The sequence below is a fragment of the Eptatretus burgeri genome, chromosome 8 (genome assembly GCF_056783735.1).
Source record: "Eptatretus burgeri isolate ZD-2024b chromosome 8, Ebu_testis_v1, whole genome shotgun sequence".
In the NCBI taxonomy this organism is placed as follows: domain Eukaryota; kingdom Metazoa; phylum Chordata; class Myxini; order Myxiniformes; family Myxinidae; genus Eptatretus; species Eptatretus burgeri.
In genome coordinates this window covers 26437338-26455261 of record NC_140968.1, presented here as the reverse complement: position 1 = coordinate 26455261, position 17924 = coordinate 26437338, and the positions used below count along the sequence as shown (strand labels likewise).

The 17924-nt window shown below is 43.5% G+C and overlaps 1 protein-coding gene across 3 annotated transcripts in view; it reads left to right on the top strand.

Annotated features, from left to right (window-relative positions):
- The window catches only part of GAN (gigaxonin), a 113130-nt gene that overhangs the window by 23126 nt on the left and 72080 nt on the right, over positions 1-17924 (top strand). The window lies entirely within an intron of this gene.

The following is a 17924-nucleotide window of genomic DNA, read 5'->3' as shown; positions in this document are numbered from 1 at the left end:
GAGAGGATGAGGTAAAGCTGAAGATGTGTAAAGTTCGTTGTTTACTGGTTGGTGTTATTGGTGTGATGAGAGGATGAGGTAAAGCTGAAGATGTGTAAAGTTCGTTGTTTACTGGTTAGTGTTATTGGTGTGATGAGATGATGAGGTAAAGTTGATGATAATGTGTGAAGTTCGTAGTTTACTGATTCGTGTGATGAGACGATGAGGTAAAGTTGAAAATGTGTGAAGTTCGTTGTTTACTGGTTGGTGTTATTGGTATGATGAGGTAAAGTTGATGATAATGTGTGAAGTTCGTTGTTTACCGGTTGGTGTTGTTGGTGTGATGAGATGATGAGGTAAAGTTGATAATGTGTAAAGGTCTTTGTTTCCTGTTTGGTGTTATTGGTGTGATGAGGTAAAGTTGATGATAATGTGTGAAATTCGTTGTTTACTGGTTGGTGTTATTGGTATGATGAGGTAAATTTGATGATAATGTGTGAAGTTTATTGGTGTGATGAGATGATGAGGTAAAGTTGATGATGATGCGTGAAGTTCGTTGTTTACTGGTTGGTGTTGTTGGTGTGATGAGATGATGAGGTAAAGTTGATGATGTGTGAAGTTCATTGTTTACTGGTTGGTGTTATTGGTGTGATGAGATGAGGTAAAGTTGATAATGTGTGAAGTTCGTGTTATTGGTGTGATGAGATGATGAGGTAAAGTTGATGATGCGTGAAGTTGATTGTTTACTGATTGGTGTGATGAGATGAGGTAAAGTTGATAATGTGTGAAGTTCGTTGTTTACTGGTTCGTGTTATTGGTGCGATGAGATGATGAGGTAAAGTTGATGATGTGTGAAGTTGATTATTTACTGGTTGGTGTTATTGGTGTGATGAGATGAGGTAAAGTTGATAATGTGTGAAGTTCGTTGTTTACTGGTTCGTGTTATTGGTGTGATGAGATGATGAGGTAAAGTTGATGATGCGTGAAGTTCATTGTTTACTGGTTGGTGTTATTGGTGTGATGAGATGATGAGGTAAAGTTGATAATGTGTGAAGTTCATTGTTATCTTGCCAAAATGAAGTTTTTGCAAGATATGTTAGTCAGCTTGTATGTTTTTTTATTTTTTTTATTTTTTATTTTTTGGGGGTTTGTAATCACGCATAAAAAAATTCTGCAGAGCACAGTTATCATCGGAAATTCTTGTAACTTCGCATATCAGAGGCCTATAGAGGTCCCTTTCAGCGCATAAAATTTTGAAGGTCAAAGGTCAAGGTCACTTTGGTGCAAATCAGGGGAGTCGACGAAACCCTTATTTTTTGAGTAATTTTGATCGGATCGTCTTCAAACTTCATGGGAATATAGTTCATGGTCTGGCGCTCAGCTGATTAATTTTTGGTGTCGATTGGCCTTGACCTTCATGGTTAGCGCCTGAGGTCAAACATATTTGAACCCAAGGTCAAATTTTCAAGTTTTAGGAACCATATCGTGTAGTACCTCAAATTGAACACCTCGATGAGTGCTTTCTAGATATGTCAAGCTTGAGACATTATGACGTCATTTGGTGACGTCATGAGGCAAACGCATATTTTTCATGGTTACTCTGTAGAACGATTCTCATCGGAATCTCTCGTAGGCAGATATTCCTCAAGGAGTCGCTTCTGCTGGATAGCAGCTCTGTTCACCTCAGTGTGACCTCAAAGAAGTCACACGTGGTCACCTTTTGGCAAGATACCGGTCACCCTGCGGGTGACATTGGTTTATTTACTGGTTGGTGTTAATGGTGTGATGAGATGAGGTAATGTTGATGATGTGTGAAGTTTGTTGTTTACTGGTTGGTGTTATTGGTGTGATGAGATGATGAGGTAAAGTTGATGATAATGTGTGAAGTTCGTTGTTTACCGGTTGGTGTTATTGGTGTGATGAGATGATGAGGTAAAGTTTATGTGTAAAGTTCGTTGTTTACTGGTTGGTGTTATTGGTGTGATGAGGTAAAGTTGATGATAATGTGTGAAGTTCGTTGTTTACTGGTTAGTGTTATTGGTGTGATGAGATGATAAGGTAAAGTTGATAATGTGTAAAGTTCTTTGTTTACTGGTTGGTGGTATTGGTGTGATGAGATGATGAGGTAAAGTTGATGATGATGTGTGAAGTTCATTGTTTCCTGGTTGGTGTTATTGGTGTGATGAGGTAAAGTTGATGACAATGTGTGAAGTTCGTTGTTTACTGGTTGGTGTTATTGGTGTGATGAGATGATGATGTAAATTTGATGATAATGTGTGAAGTTCATTGTTTACTGGTTGCTGTTATTGGTGTGATGAGAGGATGAGGTAAAGTTGATGATAATGTCTGAAGTTCGTTGTTTACTGGTTCGTGTTATTGGTGTGATGAGATGATGAGGTAAAGTTTATGTGTAAAGTTCGTTGTTTACTGGTTGGTGTTATTGGTGTGATGAGGTAAAGTTGATGATAATGTGTGAAGTTCGTTGTTTACTGGTTAGTGTTATTGGTGTGATGAGATGATGAGGTAAAGTTGATAATGTGTGAAGTTCATTGTTTACCAGTTGGTGTTATTGGTGTGATTAGATGATGAGGTAAAGTTGATAATGTGTAAAGTTCGTTGTTTACTGGTTGGTGTTATTGGTGTGATGAGGTAAAGTTGATGATAATGTGTGAAGTTCGTTGTTTACTGGTTGGTGTTATTGGTGTGATGAGATGATGAGGTAAAGTTGATGATGTGTGAAGTTCATTGTTTACTAGTTGGTGTTATTGGTGTGATGAGATGATGAGGTAAATTTGATTATAATGTGTGAAGTTCATTGTTTACTGGTTGGTGTTATTGGTGTGATGAGATGATGAGGTAAAGTTGATGATGATGTGTGAAGTTCATTGTTTACTAGTTGGTGTTATTGGTGTGATGAGATGATGAGGTAAATTTGATTATAATGTGTGAAGTTCATTGTTTACTGGTTGGTGTTATTGGTGTGATGAGATGATGAGGTAAAGTTGATGATGATGTGTGAAGTTCATTGTTTACTGGTTGGTGTTATTGGTATGATGAGGTAAAGTTGATAATGTGTGAAGTTTGTTGTTTCCTGGTTGGTGTTATTGGTCTGTTGGGATGATGAGGCAAAGTTGATGATGTGTGAAGTTCATTGTTTACTGGTTGGTGTGATGAGATGATGAGGTAAAGTTGATAATGTGTGAAGTTCGTTGTTTACTGGTTGGTGTTATTGGTGTGATGAGATGTTGAGGTAAAGATGATGATGTGTGAAGTTCATTGTTTACTGGTTGGTGTTATTGGTGTGATGAGATGATGAGGTGAAGTTGATGCGTGAAGTTCATTGTTTACTGGTTGGTGTTATTAGTGTGATGAGATGATGAGGTAAAGTTGATAATGTGTCAAGTTCATTGTTTACTGGTTGGTGTTATTGGTGTGATGAGATGATTAGGTAAAGCTGATAATGTGTGAAGTTTGTTGTTTACTGGTTGGTGTTATTGTTGGTGTGATGAGGTGAAGCTGATGTGTGAAGTTCATTGTTTACTGGTTGGTGCTATTGGTGTGATGAGATGATGAGGTAAAGTTGATGATAATGTGTGAAGTTCATTGTTTACTGGTTGATGCTATTGGTGTGATGAGATGATGAGGTAAGTTGATGTGTGAAGTTGAGTGTTTTCTGGTTATTGTTTATGGTATGATGAGATGACTTAAAGATGATGTGTAAAGTTCAGATTGTTTACTCGTTGGTGTCATTGGTGTAATCAGGTAAAGTTGATGATGTGTGAAGTTCATTGTTTACTCGTTTGTGTTATGAGTGTGATGAGATGATGAGGTAAGTTGATGTGTGAAGTTGAGTGTTTACTGGTTCGTGTTAATGGTATGATGAGATGATGTGTAAAGTTCAGTTTTTTTTTCCTTGTTCGTGTTGTTGGTGTAATGAGGTAAAGTTGATGTGTGAAGTTCATTGTTTACTTGTTATTAGCGTTATGAGTGTGATGAGATGAGGTAAGTTGATGTGTGAAGTTCATTGTTTACTCGTTTGTGTTATGAGTATGATGAGGTAAGTTGATGTGTGAAGTTGAGTGTTTACTGGTTAGTGTTAATGACGTAAAGTTCAGATTTTTTTTTCCTGGTTAGTGTTGTTGGTGTAATGAGGTCAAGTTGATAATGTGTAAAGTTCAGTTTGTTTACTTGGTGTCATTGGTGTAATTAGGTAAAGTTGATGTGTGAAGTTCATTGTTTACTGGTTCGTGTTACGAGTGTGATGAGATGATGAGGTAAGTTGATGTGTGAAGTTGAGTTTAATGGTATGATGAGATGACGGAAAGATGATGTGTAAAGTTCAGATTTTTTTTTTCCTGGTTAGTGTTGGTGTTATGAGGTAAAGTTGATGATGTGTAAAGTTCAGATTGTTTACTCATTGGTGTAATGAGGTAAAGTTGATGATGTGTGATGCTTTCCTGAGACCCTGTAGAGTGGTATTTACCTATTTGTGGTGAGGTTACCGTTGTGTGGTAACTGCTTTGTCTTCAACCTGGTGACACTGTTGGTAGTCTGAGTAGTTTCCTTGTTGCTGGAGATACCGAGGAGAGCACGTTAAGTTATAGAAACCGATGTGATGGTCCATCCATCCATCCATTGGGACCGTACTTTGTGCAGAGCATTGGTGCTGCCGAAGCAGTCTCCTTGGCTATTGGGCCTAATCCTGGACAAGTCGCCACTCCAACACAGGATACCAGCAAGCTGGCACTCATTTTGCCGACCTCGAAAGGATGACGGGCAGAATCAACCCCACATGGTATTAATTCAACAGCCGAGTGGGATTTGAACTCGGGATCCTCGGATCCCAAACCCATCACTCTAACCATTAAGCCAATACCAGGCATGTGGTGGTCGAAGAGCTATATATTAATAAATAATTAAGGTGACGTGTTTATAATTTGTGATATTTTATATAATTATACAATGTACCTCTTTTGTGGCACATCTTGAACTATGAGTACCATACGTCTATTATTCGTATCAGTTTATTTTGTAAATTATGTATTGTTTGCAGTGCAGACTTTAAACACTGATGTGATCGTCACAGGAGGTGTTTCTTTTGTTTTATATCTTATTCTGTGAGTGTTATTACTTATTATTAACTCCTTGTTTGTGCCACAGGCCGAATACTTGTCGTCATTCAGGGGGTGGTAAAGGGGTCGTAAATGAGTAAGTGCATCGTTACACCATGCGTAAGAAGCGAAAAGCGGGGTTAAGCAATTGCTTCTTTGTTTGTGTGTGTCTCGCCAAACGTCAGTTTATAATCGTGGGACAACTTGATTTCAATTCAACGTTATATTTTGGAACATTAATCGGAACATGGAACTGTAGTTGAGCTCTACTTTGGCTCTGATCATGCATGCACAGAGAGGAGTGATAATTGTTTTGCTCTGTCTGTCTCTATGCCTGGTGTTGGCTTAATGGTGAGGGTGGTGGGCTTTGGATCCTCAGGTCCTGAGTTCAAATCCCGCTGAGCTGTTGACTTAATACCATGTGGGGTTAACTCGGCCTGTCATCCTTCCGAGGTCGGCAAAATGAGTGCCAGCTTGCTGGTATACTGTGTCGGAGTGGCGACCCGTCCAGGATTGTGCCCAATAGCCAAAGAGACTGCTTAAGCAGCACCAATGCTCTGCACAGAGTATGGTCCCAATCTCCTCCTCGTCCTCTGCCTGTCTGGCAGTCAAACAAAATTGAAAATCTTTCCAAACAGGAAACTTACTGTTTTTAAGGATGTTATAAAGGACACAAACAACAGGCACGAAGAACTAATGTAACGTGTTAAATAAGGTGGTGTAAAAGACGCTGTGTAAAGTTTCTTTCTTTATTTATTTATATTTTTCCCAATTTCAATAAGGTAGTGTCAAAGACCTTTCCATTTAGTAGTACTTGGACAAAATATTACGGAATCTTACTTGATCACTACCAATTAAATTTGCCGCTCGGAGACACCGCCCATGTCCTTGTTTCTCAAGACCATGCAGCGTAAGGTGGTCCATGAACTCTAGTTTGATTTAGTACATTATTCCGTGACTTCATGTAATTGAACACTGATGAGCATCTTCAAGCTGAGGCATCGTGCATGTTGGCATTGCCCCTTTTTTCGGATGATCCAAAAGGAACATTGTCTCTGGTTTAATTCTGCCTCCCCCCTCCCCCCGCATACCTCTCTACTTCACCTCCCCTCAATCCTCAATCCCCCCTCCCAATGCATATAACTGTTCAATTGAAAAACAGTATAAAATGCTATTTAAAGGCAAAGTACACTTTTCGTTTGTGTAGAATGTTGTACTGTTTTTCAATCCAACATTCATGATTACTCCCACTATTATTATGATGATTATTTTTACGATTATTAATCCAAGGCTCATGATGGTGCTTGTACAGAAAGTTCATGCAGAACATAGACATCAGTAGATATGAAAGAAATGGAATACCAAGAAGGAACCCAAAGACGTAAAGAGCAAAGATGGAATCGTTCGGAGGAGCTGGGATAGGATTCGGGTTTCAGCCGCTACTCCACAACCCTCAAACTCATGTCCTCAGTCTTTCACAATGTTCTTTTACATAATTTTCAGGGACATGAGTACATAATCGACAACTGTATCATGACCTCAGGGTTCAGGTGCTAACACCAACAGGCCGTAATTTAATAAGTGAGTAAAAACCAACTGCATGATTCTCTCGCACGCTATCGTTTGTCTCGAGGGGTTTTGATCCAGAAAGTTGGGGTTGACGAACCCTACAGGTTCAGGAAGCTCGGGTGTGAATTGGTGTCTCTGCTACCCGGCCTGTATGATTTTCCACAGGACGTAGGCGTTGAAAGGGCCGAGTTGTAAGCTGTGCTCCTCCCAACAATTAATTGTCCGCAGCTCAACAGTTTAAAAATTGCTGTTGTTGAGAAGGTGGTGGCAGTGTGGAATATTTTATGAAATCTGAGTTATTATGCACTTTGAGGATGAGACGGAGGGATTGCCAGGCACGCCTCAGTATGTTTTTTTTAAAGTTAGCTTTCTGTACAGCTGTGTTTTCAACTGAAAGTTAAACCATGGTGTGAGTCACTCCCAGCTTAGCGTCTGTTTTGTGAGACTCTTCCTGTCCAAACTTGCTCGGGGAACTGTGTGTGCCCCATGGCACCAACATGCAAGGACACATTTCAACATTTATGATTTGCTTTCTTTGTTTTAAACGCAGACTGTGTCTTCTTGGTTTTATTTGTCCTGTACAGTTTGTGTTTATGATAATGGTGCTTCTATATTGCTGTGTCACTCACCTTGTATGTGAAACCGTTTTATTTGTATTGTTTTAAATTTGTTGACTAGGAGATTTTGTGAAAAGTATTTTGTACTCATTCATCAAAAACTAGGTCTGATGTGTCCAGAATTGAGAAAGCTAAAGTTTGGGAAGAATAAGTGTAATCTATTAATACAATTATATCTCGCATACATTATCCTTTTTTTCAACTCATTGAAAAAAGGGATTCTTTTTTTTTTTAGAATGATCCCCCCCCTCCAAGGTGGCAGGGCATCATTACATCTCGTTGATCGCTGTGGATGTGTTAGTCTATGATAAAGACATAGCCAACCAGCAAATATAACAACCTGAATAGCATGAATGACGCCGACGTTGAATGAAAGCTGATTACCAAATGATGTTGATACTTGGGCAGCCGATTTACCAGACAATATAAACGCGTGAGGCGGCTCGAAGCAAAGACCTCCATTCTCCAGAGAAATCTATTTCCAACGTCATCACACGATTTTCAAACTCGCGCTCACGGCCGTTAAATAAATACTCTGAATTCTTGTAAATCATGGCTTTCTCCACAAAGTGTTGGTATTCAACAGAAAGGACCCTAGAACCACCAAAAAGTTCAATCTCTCGTGAGATAAGGCTAACATAAGGCGCCATGTTGCCTGCACAGCGTCATGTGACCCACCAGCTCAGGGTCTGATGAAATGTTTCAACAACATTTTAAAACGTCCGTTTTTGGCCGGAATTCTTTTGGATACTTGCGGAGCACGTCACCAAACCCTCAAGAATATAAGCCAAGATCGGGTAGGTGTTACCGATAAGCAGTCCCCAAGGAGGACACTGTACGAGGTCAAGCAGTGACCAGAAAGCATGTGGTGTTCCTTTGAATTTCATACATTTTCCTCATGAAAAGTGTGTGTCTGCTCGGATTTTATGAAAATTATCGACGTTGAGACTGTAGCTACACCAGACGGTCCCAAAAGTGAAAACAGAAATGGAATAGAACTTAAGATGGCCTCGTGAGCCACATGGAAGGTGATCGTAGCCAATGGAAGCCTCCCCTCAGTGCAATGCATTCCACACAGACCGAGGATACAAAACATTCAAATTTCACAAATCTTGATACAACCGAGTGTTAATAAACCTTTGTGAGTTCGAAAAGTGAAAACAGAATTTAAATTGAACTTTAAAAAAACTAGCCGGGAGGCGACAATGGTTCGCAGGCATTATTGAACAATGCCGCGATAGTAGTGGGGCAGATAACAGCAATTTTTGAGAGGAATCGTGCAAATGATGATACAAGCATCAAATTTGGCACATTTGTTCTCCAGGGGATTCTAATCAAATCTGCCTGATTGGCCATTTGAAAATCCAAATTTTGAAGAAAAAAAAAGAAAACTTCAAAAAAGTCAAGATCACGAATTTATGTTGGATGCTGGCTGAGATTGGTGAATGTTTCAGAAACATCATCAAAGACGTTCCAAGTCTGCCATGCAGTTTTCTTCCCTTTACCGCGGAAGGCAGACACGACGTCACATCCAGTGAACGCATGGAAGTATGGGATCCCTCGAACTTTCTCAGGCCCTATTGCAGAAACGACCTCATGGACTGGAATCCATCGTGCCTTGGCTCCTTGGCCAAAGGCAATCCACATGTTCTCAAGACCTAGTTCCTGTAAGGATGGCAGTACAGATATTGCTATGACTCGTACGTCCGTGTCATTCGCCTTAATGATAATGGACTTGCTCCCATCCGTCGTTGCATCCCTGGCATGTACAAATATTCGAGTGTCAGCTTCTTCATGACAACATGGAGACACAGCATCCAGTGACTTCCTTGTGTTGCTAATGGCATCTTCTCCTTTTGTGACAATGACTGTGCTTGTCGTCTGTGCTTCACACATCTTTTCCACAAGTAAGTGAAACAGCTCAGTCTTGTTGCTGTCATCTCGAAGAAATCTTCTCCAGTTACTTGGGGTCTTACTGGTTCTTGTCACTCTTCTTCTGATTCCTTGCCCCCTTTTCGACCTTGCACCGGACTTCAGACTTGACTTCTTGTACACATCAAACACTACGTCCACCCTCTCGTACCTGGCACCATAGGATTCCACCTTTGGGATGATGTCTTCTTTTGCATAGTCATCAAATATCTATGAAGTGTGTGGAGGTAGGGCATTAATAAGTGCTGAGCCATCAATGATGACTGCATCTCCCCTTGGTTCTCTGTCTGGGATGTTCACTTGTGCTTCAAGAATTTGAGCCAACTGTGACTCCAAATTTTTTTTTCAAATTTTTCAAAATTTGGATTTTAAAATGGCCAATCCGGCAGATTTGATCAGAAAGTCCTGCAGAACAGAAATGCCAAATTTGGTGCTTGTATCATAATTTGCACGATTTTTCTACTATCTACTACACTATCGGTACAATTGAGTTAGTGGAAGCTTTTGAGGAAGCCCTACCGTAAAAAAACTATCTCTTCTGTCAAAATTGACCAAATCAAATCGGATTTTTTATATGTTGTACTTATGGACATTACGCACAGCTTCAAGGAAATGAAATTGCGAGAAAAAAAAATCGAGAATAAATAAATAGTTCAAGTGGGCGTGGCTCCGCCCACAAGGGGCGTGGGATGCCCCTCATACAAAAAGACACAACTTACCATGATATCTGGCTTGTGTCCAGGTTTCATCAAGATCGCATCAAACGTCATGGAGCTATGCTCTGGAGAGAGTCACAAACAGACAGACAGACACAACGAAAATAGTGGTCACTGCTGGCGCCCGCGAACCAACTGCTGGCACCCATAAACCAATAAACTCGTGAGGCCAAATGGAAGCCAATGGATTTCAACAAGGCCAATGGAATCATACAGCAACCGCTACTCACGTACAGTACACGATGTGCAAACGGTATCAAATGTGATTTTTTTACAAACCTTATGACAACCGAGTGTTAACAAAATCGTAGTGACTGCGAAAAGTGAAAGCAGAATTTAAATTGAACTTTAAAAAAACAACAATTTGAAAACACCTTCTATTGACAGTCAAACGTCAGGGTCACATGGGTTAAGCAGACCAATCACAGCAATGACGTAAATGAGGAGAATGAGGAGGAGGAGAAAACAATTTGAAAAACCCCTCCAATTGACATAGTCAAACATCAGTGTAATTAAACTCAACTCCAATTTGCAGCAACAAAGAACACAACAACAACAACAAAGTTCAGCTGATGTTGACCATGTAATCTTTGTCTGTTTGACAGTCACCAGGCCAAGGCCTCTCGGTTGCACAGTCAAATGGAGATTGGGGGAGTGCTCGTCACACTCCACATGTTTTGATTTACCTGCCGATCACATCAAGTGCTTTCTGGTTTAATGGTCTGCATTAACATGAACAATCGTCTGGGTGGCAGACGGACGGTTGTTCTTTGCGGATTATGTGGTTTTATCGTGTGAAACATAATCCGTGGCGATGCTCACCTTAACAATCAGGAGGTGCGTCTGATGTACAAATAACGAATGTGGTCATCATTGGTTAGATATTTATTGATATGCCATCGTGATGAGTGCAAACATGCACAAAATCCGGAGAGACGGCTCTGTTTGATGTTTAACTGATGTTGACCATGTAATCTTTGTCTGTTAGACAGAGTCGCTGGGCTGAGGCCTCCGGGTTGGTGGTGACGCTTTGGTGTCGGACTATGTCCAATGGAGATGGGGGGGGGGTGCTCGTCAAACTCCACATTTCGTTATAATATATATATATATATATATATATATATATATATATATATATATATATATATATATATATATATATATATATATATATATATATATTGTTACGGCTGTGGAAATTCGCAGAACACCATATAGGTCCTAAGTTTAGTTATGCCGATAAGTCCGTGTTCAGTTAGATTTCCCCACCGTGGTTTAATGGGATATATTCGTGTTATCAGGGCTGTGATCTTTGAGTTAGCCGTTATTCTTTGCTATCGTTATTTTGGACCAACCACACCACAAACCACCTTTTTACAAACACCCAACCACACCACCCTCACGACCACCACCCAACGCCAACCACGCCACCATTACAACCACACCACCAATCACCTCCACACCCACGCTACAACCCTCTCTGCATCGAAAACCGTCTCTGCCATGGAGAAAGAAGAAGGCGTTCCCATAACGCACGGATTTTTCCTCTTACTTTCCCACGCTTTGGGATGGGGGAGGGGAAAGTGGAGGGAGAATAGAGAAGTGCTACCAGGATGATTGCTATGAAAAACCCCGACCCATGAGGGAAACGCCCCCCTTCTGGAAGTTTCCTGCAGGAGCTGGAAGGAGGGTGGGGCGAGGAAGGAGGGGGAGTAAAAGTGAGCGCTGAACGCAGCGAGGGGTGTGTGTGTCGTAAGAGAGAAGCTGCGTGGAGAGAACCGAGTCTCTGTCAGGGTTCGGAGGGTGTCTGTCGGGGTGCGGAGAGTCTGGAGAAGCCAAGGAGCTGTGTGGAGGTCTGGGCTCGTGTCAGAGTCGGGAGCTTGGAACAGTCAGTCGGTGGAGGTCCGGGCGTCGCGAAGGAGACGCGGGCTGGAGGCGTCGCCCTGCTGTGCCGCGCGAAGCTGCGCATTCGTGTGGGGAGAGCCGGAGAGAGCTCGCCTGCCACGCGGAAGGCCCGAGCTCAACTGCGGCTATGCTAGCTGCCGTGGGGACGGGACGTCGCGACTCGCCCCATCAAGGCACCACGAGGGTGCAGGTAACCGGCAACGGTCTCGTGGGGCCCTTTCGGTCACCAAAGCCCCACGTTATAAAGGCCCACGGGCCCAGTCTGACTCTCTTGTCTCTGACGGGGTCTTTCTTGCTTTTCTTTTGAATGAATGTTGTGGCGCCGTGTCCCGCTAAGTAGAAACTGTTAAGTGTACATTGATAATAACTAATAGACGGTGGTAACTCTCGGTCCTTGCTCGTGTTTTTTGCCCGTCCCGCGCATTACTTGTTGGTTGCATGACTGCATACGTGTTTTTGCATACCTGCATGGCTGTATATGTGCATGTGTGTAAATAAATGTGCTTAGTTGAATGTACCCCGTTCGTCGTGTCATTTTCCCATATTGAACCGCCGTATTGCATTTCGGAATGGTAGTTGGTTTTTGAATACCGATAAAAGAATCGGGTCCGGCGAGGTCTGGCGTTTATACCCCGCTCGGTTATCCCAGAACGGAACGAACCGCTTAAGCGGTTCGTGTCCAAGCAGGCCTTCACAGAGGTATGCTCTCTTGGTAGGTTACCTGCGCGAATACTTAGGTATATCGATATTCAGCGATTCACCCTGTCGCGCGCGGGTAGAATACGGACTAGGCCGTGGTGGGGTTAAGAATCCACCCGTGACTGGTTTCTGGCATTGTTCCAGAAAGTCGCGACTGAATTGCTCGTCCGGTGGGCGTGCGGCTGCTATTAGTGAAAAGCGGTCGTTCACACGCTGGGCGGGCGGTAGATTCGTAACTATATATATATATATATATATATATATATATATATATATATATATATATATATATATATATATATATATATATATATATATATATATACAGTAATCCCCCGCTATATCGCGGTTCACCTATCGCGCCCCTAGTTCATCGCGGGTTTTCCCTTGGAACCTAACTAATTTTTTTCTGCGGCTTACCCCGGTATATCGCGGAAATAATATCTAAATTATTTAAGCAATAAATTATAACGTGTGGTGCTCGACCAGTCACACAACGCATGAGACAAAGTTTCGCTTGTGAACTTCGAATATTTTCTACGTTTTTTCTCCAAGCCCTATGATGCCGCACAAACGCCCTGCACCTTCTAAGGCTTCTAGCAAGGAACCGAAGTGCCAGAGGAAGGTCCTGACGCTCCAGGAGAAGGTGCTCGATATGCTTCAGGAGGGAAAAAGGTTTGCCGCAGTTGGACGCCATTAAGGTTTGAATGAATTGACCATACGCGACATCAAGAAGGACCAAGCCAACATCAGGCGCCGATGAAACCCAATCGTGTTTATACACCGCACAGCGTTTAATATTCCCTCGATATAAATCAAACCCAATCGTGTTTATACACCGCACAGCGTTTAACATTCGCAATAGAGAAATCAAACCGAATCGTGTTTATACACCGCCCAGCATTTAATATTCATGTGGTGAATTGAGGGACATGACGCGGGATCACATGTTGTGCGTCTCGCGTATAAGGGGAGGTCTCCGCGGCACGGAGTGATTGTCCCCGGGGCATTGCCATTTCCATCGGCTGTTCACTTGATGCTCGTTGACTGAAGGTGCTCATTGACTGGTGAGAATGGAGATTATATCGAACTCCGTGCTTACGCGGATTTAGTCTGCAATGATTAATCGCACATGTATACGTTACTGCTTATGTACTCCTAGCTGAACCTGTATTCCCCGGTGTGCCCACAGAAGCGGCTCCAATCAAATGGAATAAAGCCTAAACTCTGAAGGTTCTTCTCTCGCTCTCATTTCAATTTATTCCATTTGGTTTTCTCGGCTCTCTCAACCAACGATGGACAAGATCTACAAACCAGAGAGGTTCGACGCAGACCCAAACGCGACTGACGCAGAAATGAAATGGTCGCATTGGTTCTGTTCCTTCTCACACTATCTGACCATCATCGAGGAGGGAGCTGACAAATTTGCCGCTCTCGTGAATCATGTCTCGCCCAGCGTGTACAGGCTCTTCTCGGAGTGCGACACTTACGAAGCAGCGATCGACGTGCTGCAAGCGCTCTACGTGAAGCCCAAGAACGAGGTATACATACGACATCTTCTCAACACACGCAAGCAAGCAGCCGGGAGACAATCGATCAGTTCCTGCAAGCTCTGAATCAGCTGGGAAAAGACGGCAGCTTCCGGGCCGTAAGCGCCGAGGAACACCGAAAGGAAGCCACACGGGAGGCATTCATCCAAGGACTCAGATCAGCCCACATACGGCAACGCTTACTAGAGAAAGCGCAACCCACTCTTGACAAGGTCGTCGATCAGGCACGAGCGATGGATACGGCTCAGCAGCAATCTGAGTCATTTGGGACACCGATGCTGCTAATGAACGCTGCTACGATGGGAACCCAAGGAACCCCACTGGCACAGACACAGCCAGACATAGGGGATGGAGAAACACCCGAGGAGCCGGATACCCAGGCCATGTCAAACTCCTCAGCAACTGCTCCGGTTGATAAATGCTTCTTTTGTGGGTACAAAAGGCACCCTCGTCAAAAATGTCCCGCCAGAGATGCCACATGCATGAATTGCGACAAGAAAGGGCATTATGCCAGGGTATGTAAATCTACTCTAAGGAGAAATAAACCCACTTCTGCGGCTCTCTACTCGCAAAATAAATTAACTGCAGCCTCCCCGGGGAATCTATCCAAGGCTATCATCAACGTACGAATTAACGGGCATATGGCTGAGGCACTGATTGATACCGGTAGCTCTGAAAGTTTCGTCAACAGCTCGCTAGTGAAGGGCAGGAAATGGATAATCCACCCGACTGACAATACGGTATGCATGGCCGCCACCTCACTACAATCCCGCGTACGAGGGTACTGCAATGTTGAATTGGACGTAAAAGGGTACACGCATCGGGATGTAAGGGTACTGGTGCTTCGTGATTTGTGCGCAGACGTAATTCTGGGTCATAATGTCCTCAAGCAGCACACGAGTGTCGAAATACCCTTTGGAGGAAGCAAGCCTAGTCTAATTTTAAATGCGTTGACCACCGCGGAGACCTCCCCTTATATCCTGTGACACCTGTGACGCGCACAGGTGCGGAGACACCTGTGCGCGCCATGGCGAATCGCTCGGCATGTTCGCTTACTATGCAAGATGGATTTCGCAATACTCCGAGAAAATACATCCCCTAGTGCATTGCAAAAACTTTCCACCAGATGCCGCTGTTGTAAGAGCTTTCCACAACCTCAAGGATGATATCAGTAAGTCCGTGGTTTTATCGATCGATAGCTCGGTGCCCTTTGTGGTGGAAACCGACGCTTCAGATCACGCCATAGCTGCTACACTTAATCAGTCTGGGCGGCCGGTCGCGTTCTTCTCGAGAACTCTCTCTTGAAGCGAGCAGAGACACTCAGCGATAGAGAAGGAAGCGTACGCCATCGTCGAAGCGCTGCGGAAATGGAGACATTATTTACTGGGAAACCACTTCACGCTCGTTACGGACCAACGATCCGTGGCATTCATGTTTGATGGGAAAAATAACGGGAAAATTAAGAATGAAAAAATTATGAGATGGCGGATAGACCTAGCTTGCTACAGTTACGACATTGTTTACCGGCCCGGGAAGGAAAACCCTGCTGCAGATACCTTCTCTCGGGTCTACAGTTCGGCAACAATCAGTCAGGCTTTGCAAGACCTACACGTGTCTCTCTGCCACCCAGGGGTAACCAGAATGGCACATTTCGTGCGCAGACAAAATCTTCCCTATTCTGTTGAAGATATTAAACAAATGAATGCTTCATGCCCTGTTTGTGCTGAACTAAAACCCAGATTCTATGGCGCGGCATCTGGCAGACTGATCAAGGCCACTTCCCCCTTCGAGAGACTAAACATCGACTTCAAAGGGCCCCTGCCGACTGAGACAGACAACAGATACATTTTCACCGTTGTTGATGAATATTCAAGGTTCCCTTTCGCATTTCCGTGCTCGGATATGACCTCGGGCACTGTCGTGAGATGTCTCTCTGACCTCTTCGCTATGTTTGGGAAACCTTCGTACATACATTAAGACAGAGGGCCATGTTTCATGTCGGCCGGGCTAAAACAATTCCTACTAGAGCTCGGCATAGCAACTAGTCGAAAGACGGGTTACAACCCACAGGGAAACGGGCAGGTGGAAAGGTATAATGGAGTTATTTGGAAAGCCGTAACTCTGGCGCTGAAATCGAGAGGACTGGGCCCCGAGCGGTGGGAGGTTACTCTTCCCGACGCTCTGAATTCCATACGCTCTTTGCTCTGCACGTCCACCAATGCAACTCCTCACGAACGAATGTTTACTCACCAGCGACGTTATGTTGACAGTCAAACGGTGCCCAACTGGCTGACCCATCCCGGTACAGTGTTCATGAAACGCCCGGTCCGACAAAGCAAGTATGAACCCCTGGTGGAGGGGGTCGAACTCATTGACACTAATCCAGAGTATGCTCATGTCAGGCTCCCGGATGGCAGGGAGACCACTGTGTCGGTTCGCCATCTGGCTCCCTCAGGTACTCCTCCCGCAGGTACACCACCTTCTGGCACTCCTCCTTCTGACATCCCCTCCCCAGGTGTTCCCCCCCCAGGAACTCCACCGGGCGACGGGGCTGCCGCGTTCCACCCGAGAGCGATCGAGGAGTCATCCCCGGCACAAGTCGAGGCTCACCAAGAGGATCGGGAGTCTCCCTCAAGTGAAACTGCCATTTACTCCCGGAGAGGTCGACGAATAAGGCCCCCTCGACGACTCAATCTGTAAAGGGGATTATCGGCATTCTCGCTGCTCATGCTCCTATATGCCCATTATATCATATATCGATGCTCATTTCCATGCTCCTACAACTCAAAATAATCACTGCTTGGCATGTATGCTTCTGTAGACCTATTAGTCCGCGTTGCTTGAAATATATACTCCTATAGTGCTAAAGCAATCATGGTGTGTAAGATGGGCCCCTAGTTGCATTTTAAAGGTGGGGAGAATGTGGTGAATTGAGGTGAATTGAGGGACATGACGCGGGATCACATGTTGTGCGTCTCGCGTATAAGGGGAGGTCTCCGCGGCACGAGTGGTTGTCCCCGGGGCATTGCCATTTACATCGGCTGTTCACTTGATGCTCGTTGACTGAAGGTGCTCATTGACTGGTGAGAATGGAGATTATATCGAACTCCGTGCTTACGCGGATTTAGTCTGCAATGATTAATCGCACATGTATACGTTACTGCTTATGTACTCCTAGCTGAACCTGTATTCCCCGGTGTGCCCACAGAAGCGGCTCCAATCAAATGGAATAAAGCCTAAACTCTGAAGGTTCTTCTCTCGCTCTCATTTCAATTCACTCGATATAAATCAAACCCGATCGTGTTTATACACCGCCCAGCGTTTAATATTCACTCTTATAAATCAAACCCAATCGTGTTTATACACCACCCAGCGTTTAATAATGACTCGATATAAATCAAACCCAATCGTGTTTATACACTACCCAGCGTCGAATAATGATGATATAAATCAAACCCAATCGTATTTATACACCGCCCAGCGTTAAATATTCACTCGATATAAATCAAATCCAATCGTGTTTTACACCGCGTTTATAAAAAAAAATAGGCATACTTAGGCATTTTTGGGGGAGGCGTCCATTCATCACGGATTTTTCACTTCTCGCGGTGAGGGGGGGGGGTGGGGGTTTGGAACGTTACTCCCGCGATAAACGGGGGTTGACTGCATATATATATATATATATATATATATATATATATATATATATATATATATATATATATATATTCATGAAGTAAACCCTTTGCTGTTTTAAACCCTGCCTGGGTTATTCTACAGCTGCCGACATTCACATGTAGTACATACATGAGAATCCCAATGCTCCATACACCATCAGCCACCAGA